The following is an 8,553-nucleotide window of genomic DNA, read 5'->3' on the forward strand; positions in this document are numbered from 1 at the left end:
TGTGCAGCAATGAGGATAATCCTCAAGTTACGGATCCAGTCCGTGTAATTTCTACCATCATCTTTCAACTTTGCTTTCTCAAGGAACGCATTAATATTCAACGGAACAACAACACGAGCCATCTATCTACAATCAACATAGACAAGCAAAATACTATCAGGTACTAAGTTCATGATAAATTTAAGTTCAATTAATTATATTACTTAAGAACTCCCACTTAGAAAGACATCCCTCTAATCTTCTAAGTGATCACGTGATCCAAATCAACTAAACCATAACCGATCATCACGTGAAATGGAGTAGATTTCAATGGTGAACATCAATATGTTGATCATATCTGCTATATGATTCACGCTCGACCTTTCGGTCTCAGTGTTCCGAGGCCATATCTGCATATGCTAGGGTCGTCAAGTTTAACTTGAGTATTCTGCGTGTGCAAAAACTGGCTTGCACCCGTTGTAGATGGACGTAGAGCTTATCACACCCGATCATCACGTGGTTTCTGGGCACGATGAACTTTGGCAATAGTGCATACTCAGGGAGAACACTTTTATCTTGAAATTTAGTGAGAGATCATCTTATAATGCTACTGTCAATCAAAGCAAGATAAGATGCATAAAAGATAAACATCACATGAAATCAATATAAGTGATATGATATGGCCATCATCATCTTGTACTTGTGAGCTCCATCTCCGAAGTACCATCATGATCACCATCGTCACCGGCGCGACACCTTGATCTCCATCATAGCATCGTTGTCGTCTCGCCAATCTTATGCTTCCACGACTATCGCTACCGCTTAGTGATAAAGTAAAGCATTACAGCGTGATTGCATTGCATACAATAAAGCGACAACCATATGGCTCCTGCCAGTTGCCGATAACTCGGTTACAAAACATGATCATCTCATACAATAAAATTTAGCATCATGTCTTGACCATATCACATCACAACATGCCCTGCAAAAACAAGTTAGACATCCTCTACTTTGTTGTTGCAAGTTTTACATGGCTGCTACGGGCTTAGCAAGAACCGTTCTTACCTACGCATCAAAACCACGATGATAGTTTGTCAAGTTGGTGATGTTTTAACCTTCGTAAGGACCGGGCGTAGCCATACTCGATTCAACTAAAGTTGGAGAAACTGACACCCGCCAGCCACCTGTGTGCAAAGCACATCGGTAGAACCAGTCTCGCGTAAGCATATGCGTAATGTCGTTCCGGGCCACTTCATCCAACAATACCGCCGAACCAAAGTATGACATGTTCGTAAGCAGTATGACTTATATCGCCCACAACTCACTTGTGTTCTACTCGTGCATATAACATCAACACATAAAACCTGGCTCGGATGCCACTATTGGGGAACGTAGTAATTTCAAAAAATTTCCTACGCACACGCAAGATCATGGTGATGCATAGCAATGAGAGGGGAGAGTGTTGTCTACGTACCCTCGTAGACCGTTCGCGGAAGCGTTATATCAACACGGTTGATGTAGTCGTACGTATTTACGTCCGACCGATCCAAGTACCGAAAGCACGGCACCTCCGAGTTCTGCACACGTTCGGCTCGGTGACGTCCTCGCCTTCTCGATCCAGCAAGAGGGGCGAAGTAGTAGATGAGTTCCGGTAGCACGACGGCGTGGTGACGGTGTTGGTGAAGAACAATCTCCGCAGGGCTTCGCCTAAGCACTACGAAAACTATGACGGAGGATAAACTAGAGGGGACGGGGTTGCCGGCACACGGCTTGGTGTTTCTTGATGTGTCTTTGGTGCTAGCCCTGCCCCTCTATTTATATGTTGAGCCCTAGGGTCGAAACTTGGAGTAAAAGCCTCCTCAAAGTCGGTTTTGCCCGAAAGGCAAGAGTCCTTCTCGGACTCTAGGGACAGACGCCAGGGTTCCCGGCGTCTGGACCTAGACGCCAGGGACCCTGACGTCTGGCCCCTGGACTCCGCAAAACTTCCTTTTGCGCTTTCCAAAAACCTTGTGGGCTTTCCCCTTTGGCTCAAATAAAGTGTTCTCGTACCCAAACATTTCGGGAAACATTCGGACCCCTTCCGGTGATTTCCGGAACCCTTCCGTTGACCAAACTCTATTATCCCATATATCAAACTTTATCTCCGGAGCATTCTGGAGTTCCTCGTCATGTCCATGATCTCATCCCGGACTCCGAACAACATTCGGTCATCAAAATACATAACTCATATAGTACTATATCGTCAACGAACGTTAAGCGTGCGGACCCTACGGGTTCGAGAACTATGTAGACATGACCGAGACACCTCTCTGGTCAATAACCAGTAGCGGGACCTGGATGCCCATATTGGCTCCTACATATTCTACGAAGATCTTTATTGGTCAGACCGCATAACAACATACGTTGTTCCCTTTGTCATCGGTATGTTACTTGCCGAGATTCGATCGTCGGTATCTTAATACCTAGTTCAATCTCGTTACCGGCAAGTCTCTTTACTCGTTCCATAATACATCATCCCGCAACTAACTCATTAGTTGCAACTAGTCGTCGACCCGTGCACCTGCACGGGCTAGGTTGCGAATTGTTATGTTTTTTATCAGTCTTTACTCACAATTGCAATGACGTAATATTTTGAGAACATGTCCTACTGGAATGATGGAAATGATGATCTCACCAAACCTACACACTTGAAGCTGAATCAGTCCGCTTCAAGAATAATATTAGATGAACCATGTTGCCACATGGATTTTTTCATAAGAAAATGGTTTTCCTTATTAAACAATGTCTTGATGAGAAACAGCAATATAACTTCTTAATAGTAGGACAACGGTACATAGTGCTCGTATCCGTCCCCGTAATTTCCCGAGAGACACCATTTGTTCACTTGGCATTGCATGATGCATCAGTATTGCTGCACCTCGACTCTTTGCCGCCGCTAAAGAACTCCTGCATTGTGTTGTCATTACACACCAGCCCGACAAACTTGTCACCTCCCGTCATTACATTATGATAGTATGCATAAAATGATAGTAGTGATCTAGTGATTGAACAACCATCTAATCTTGATTCACAGGCCCATCTAATTATTTAGTTACACCCAAAATAATCATTTATAGTGATTTTCATGTGACATTGTCTCCTCTTTCATTCATGTGTAATTAGTGATGAAATTAATGAAACATATCGAATTGCTTGGAAAAAAGACTAAGATAACAAAATGTAGTATAAATCCATTGTGTTGTACATGCTTTTATGCTGAAACTAATGTGCTAGAACTGTGTTCTACTCACTTCGTGCAATATCTAAGCAATAAAGGGATAAGTCAAGAAAAGAGATAAATCAAACTCGATGATAAATTGGTTGATATTTTCACCTCTTCCCTAGATGCGGGTTAGAAGACCAAATAATTAATTGACCAGAAGCACGTCATGCCATCCAAAGGAAATACTAAACGATCAAACTACTAATTAAATCTAAGGCTCTTCACTCTTCTATCTAGAATTTGTCTAGTGGTTGACATACATCAAGCATCTTTGGCGAGTTCGACTGAACAAAAATTTGGGCTGAATGAAATCTTAATGTTCATCTATCTATCTTGTGTGCTGACATTGTAGGGTCATTAATCTGAACATGTTAAATTTGTGTTCTTTTTTACAGAGTCACCTTCCATGGTGGCTCCTCGGCAATCATTGTGTTGAACTATTATATCTTGTAGTGGGCGTAGCAGTCACTATTTTATATCACAATCAGTAAGTATGATTTCCTGTTTAATAACTTCAAGGCATGCTAAGTTTAAATGCTCTAGCATTTACTTTTTGAGTCTTGATCCCATGGTTAATTGTACTAACAACTCAAAGTGTTATCATTATTTTAATGAAAAGGATAACACTTCATGGTTTTAGTAAGAAAAACAAAACAAAACAGTACATCATTTGTGTTCTTGTATGTCACCTACTACTAAAGAAATGGAAATTGCACAATCTACTGGTCTCAATATTTAAAACTTCCAAAGCTAAAAGACGAAATTTTCAAAAGGAAGCTTCTCTAACCTGGTGTAAGCAATGATGCTGCTTGTCAAGAGAAAGAAATCTCGGCAGTGATCCCATGCTAAGAATGAGCTTAGTTTTGGACCAACCATCGTACTGCTTCTTTCTGGGCCGTGTACCACATGATATGTAGATAGATGAACATTATGAACATCCATTTGGTGCCTCTGAGACACCTCACAACTGGTCAAACAACAACTTGCAGCTGGGCGTCTCACTAAAGAACAGACTCTTGTCCATCTAGGTGAAAGCCAAGGCATGGACAGAATAATCCTAGAAGCAAAACAATCATACAATTTTTTTTTGCGGGAAGACAATCATACAATTTAGAAACCTGATAGAAAATAGATTATAATATTCAGAGGATAGACTATGAGGAGAAGAACAAATCTGACAAACAAACCTGAAAACGGGACGTGTAGCCATGAACCATTTAGGAATAGAATCTGAAAAAAAAAAATCAGTTCCAAGTATATAATATGATAAAGCTAACTGATCTGGCTGACCGTTCCTTGTAAATAGCCAATATCCTAATTCATCAAGTATTGTTGGCAAGTAGAAAACAAAAACCTAACCACGTGATGCAGGATCTATAAATTTCTAGTTCAATTTTTTTTCCAGTACTTGTAGAGTCGCAAACATAGGTAATCTTGTAGGTATATATAGTAGATGTATACACCACTTAAATATATAATGTCTCCTGCGGGGTGCAGAATATCTGAAAAAAGAAAAATATGAATCAAGTGTATAAATATCTAGAGATTGAGCGATTAGAAGAAATTTATGGTCCTACAAAAAGGAGAATACATACGTATCAATGTGATATTGTATAGCTCTTGCTTTTGTGCTGTTTGTGTGCTTGAAGTCTTGCAGCTCGCCTCACGCCTCATATTAGCAGACCGCTCCAAGGTGCCGAGGAGCAGCAACACCACCAGCTCTCCCTGTCGAGGAGCAGTACCGCCGGGCCTTCGAGCACTGGAGCACCCTATAACTGGTCGATGACCACCACCGTGATATTGTAAACTAACCACGTGCTGCAACAACTATAAATTTCTAGTGTAGTCACAAATATAGTAATCTTCTTCTAGTTATACATAGTACATGTACACCACTTAAATATATATTCTCCTGCGGGGTCCAGAATATCTGAAAAAAGAATGCATGAATCAAACGTATAAATATCTAGAAATTGAGCGATCAGAAGAAATTGATGGTCATATGGAAAGAAGAATATATACGTACCAATGTGATATTATATAGCTCTTGCCATTGCGCTGTTTATGTGCCTGAAATCTTGCAGCTCGCCTCATGCCTTCTATTAGCAGACCACTCAAAGGTGCCGTGAAGTCTTGCAGCTTGCCTCACGCCTCCTATTAACAGACCGCTCAAAGGTGCCGAGGAGCAGCAGCACCATCAGCTCTCCATGTGGAGGAGCAGTACCGCCGGGCCTTCGAGGCCTGGAGCAACCTATAACCGGTCGATGACCACTGTGCAAAATAAAACATGAGCAAAACACCTCAACTCGGATGCAAACAGTATATACACACATGTTTCTTTTATTACATTATATTAATATTTCTCCAATGCACGCATGCTATGCCTAATCAAGAAAGATCGTGTGCAGACTGGAGATTCAACATATACCTACATCAAGAGTTATTCATACGGGCACCAGGATTGTTGTTGCATACTGGCATGGCGCCATACACATGCCAGCGATGAGAAGCAACAGAGCAGTCGGTATTGGACTCGGCACCGCCAGTATTGGACTCGCAATAAACCCAGTCTGGTGGATGAACAATTTTCTTTCGGATGAGCCAATATGCATCGGTAGATAACTATACGTGATTAGTTGTGCCACTGTAATAGTAAGAATGGTTCAAGTAAATATGCATGTGACAAATCAGCATAGATAAATCAGCACGTGTGATAAAAGAGAGAGAGTAACTAATCCATCAGATCTTGGTCAAACTCAGCATAGAGAAATCAGCACGTGTGATAAGAGAGAGAGTAACTAATCCATCAGATCTTGGTCAAACTCGCCAGGGACTAAAGATTTGAACGAAATTGCATATGAAGCCATGAGCTATCATGGATTGTTGTCTCCATGGCTCCAAATCACACAAATAAGCAATACCTGTACATGTAGTGCCATGGAAACAACCCAGAATTATACGGTTTCATCCAATCAAACTGGGGCCGCTAGTGCTGTTGAAAGAACAGTTGAGGGATAGTCGATGGAGTACCGTACCTTGTGATGGGTGGATCAAATGGAGAGCCAGCGATGTAGGCTTCAAACTGGAAGGCGTCATTCCTTGGTCGTGCTCTAGCCGGAGGAGGGAAGAACGATCAACTGCCATCGATCGGAGGTCTTGGACAGTAGAAACCATGGAAGGAAACGGAGGCTGCTAGGTTAGATTTAAACCTCTACCATAACAATTTGAGAGATTTGGCTCTCTGGAGAGATATACGCGAGAGTTTTATCCCTTTTAGATAGTTATTGGTCAGAGATGGTTAGAGTTGGGTCGTGGGAGAGACACGCGTACGTGACAATTTTGGAGAGATTGGGAAATTCTGGTCGTGAGGGTATCCATGACTTTTTTATTGGGAGATATCCGGGAGATTCTTTTTGCTTTTTTCAGAGAAACATGAGAGATTGGATCTGAACCATAGTTTTGGCCGTCAGGGACATATCAATGAGATTTTTTTTTCTTTTTGGCCGTGAGGGACATATCAATGCGATTTTTTTCCTTTTTTGAGAGATACATGAGTTTTTCTTTTTTTGGGAGATAGTACATGAGAGATTGGATCTGAACGTAATTTGGGCCATGAGGGACATATCAATGGGTTTTTCTTTTTCTTTTTTGAGAGATCCATGAGAGATTGGATCTGAACCGTAATAACTCGGTCCCACCAGATTAACGGCTCATAAAATCTAATTAATGTGGGAATTTCTAGGAAGTTAAGAATTAGTATAGGTATAGATAGATGCTTTCAAGGCTTATAGTGATGTGCATTACCGAGTGGGCCCAGAGATACCTCTTCGACAATCAGAGTGACAAATCCTAATCTCAAAATACGCCAACCCAACAAGTACCTTTGGAGACACCTGTGGAGCACCTTTATAATCACCCAGTTACGTTGTGACGTTTGGTGGCACACAAAGTGTTCCTCCGGTAAACGGGAGTTGCGTAATCTCATAGTCATAGGAACATGTATAAGTCATGAAGAAAGCAATAGCAACAAACTAAACGATCAAGTGCTAAGCTAACGGAATTGGTCAAGTCAATCACATCATTCTCCTAATGATGTGATCCCGTTAATCAAATGACAACTCATGTCTATGGTTAGGAAACTTAACCATCTTTGATCAACGAGCTAGTCAAGTAGAGGCATACTAGTGACACTCTGTTTGTCTATGTATTCACACATGTATTATGTTTCCGGTTAATACAATTCTAGCATGAATAATAAACATTTATCTTTATTATTGCCTCTAGGGCATATTTCCTTTAGTGGGCTGCGCATGTTAAAAATGAAAGCCTAGACGGGGCAGCCCAAAACCACGTCCAACACTTGCCAAAACTTCGTCCCTCGTTTTCTCTGTGTTTCGCACACTCGACATTGTGTGGGCATTTTGACTGTGCATCATATGAAGATGTGCTATGCATGAATGTTGATCAGCATGATGTTAACTGGCTGATAGTTCCATTTTCGACCATGAATAAAACTTCCAACATGATGTTAACCCTGTTTGAAAAGGCCGTGTTAATATAAATGCTCTGCCTCTGAAAGTTGCAGTTTCTTATCTGAAACTGAAATTGTAGTTTCTTATCTGAAACTGAAACTTGCAGTTTCTTCTCTGAGAATCACATTGTCTGCACTTTTATACTCCTATGAAACTACATTTTTAAGTGCTAAAAATAGATATCTAGAATTCATAAAATACTTCATATGCTCAATACTGCAAATCTGAAATTCAAAATACATTCATATCTGAAAGTACTCTCAAAATACACAACACAAAACACAATTCACAACCTACAAATACTGACAACCCTAAGCTCCTCCTGACAATTCACAACCTGCCCGACTATTGGGCTGTGGGGGAAGCCCCCTCCTATTCCTCGGCGGCAGACAGCCGCCCCGTGAGACAATGTGAACGGCGAGGGAGACGATGGTGGGGAAGCGTCGTCGGGCCAACTGCTTTTCTCCTCTTGCAGTTGGGTTCGGTCGATGAAGACTCCACCGGCTCGCTCTGGCAGGACACCCTCACAAACGGCACCTTGTAGATGCTCGATCCTTCAATCTCTGGTGGATGCTCCATCTGGGATCGATACTCCCACCACCGCTCCCTCACGATCGGATTCGGTGAATCTGTTTGCTCCATGGCCCAGAGGAGCAGCTCTATGTACTCCGGCGCGACTCCCTCCGGGAGTATCGCCGCCTTTTCGCTCTGTTGCAGATATTTGGCCATGGATGTTGCCGTCGCCGCTAGTTGGTCCTTGTTGTCAAACCAAGGCTGTAT

At 41.9% G+C, this 8,553-nt stretch overlaps 1 long non-coding RNA gene across 2 annotated transcripts; it reads right to left on the minus strand.

Moving 5' to 3' along the window:
* Positions 1-2,807: 2,807 nt before the first annotated feature.
* Positions 2,808-6,577, minus strand: LOC123185750 (uncharacterized). Of its 2 annotated transcripts, XR_006493488.1 has the most exons (5): positions 5,674-6,577; positions 5,268-5,492; positions 4,429-5,171; positions 4,029-4,298; positions 2,808-2,925 (listed from the first exon to the last, which is right to left on the minus strand). It is a non-coding gene; the product is annotated as an uncharacterized lncRNA (long non-coding RNA). The 2 variants fall into 2 exon arrangements; XR_006493487.1 differs by having other exon boundaries at positions 5,268-6,577.
* Between the last annotated feature and the right edge of the window lie 1,976 nt (positions 6,578-8,553).

Source organism: Triticum aestivum, chromosome 2A (assembly GCF_018294505.1).
Source record: "Triticum aestivum cultivar Chinese Spring chromosome 2A, IWGSC CS RefSeq v2.1, whole genome shotgun sequence".
NCBI classification, from domain to species: Eukaryota; Viridiplantae; Streptophyta; class Magnoliopsida; order Poales; family Poaceae; genus Triticum; species Triticum aestivum.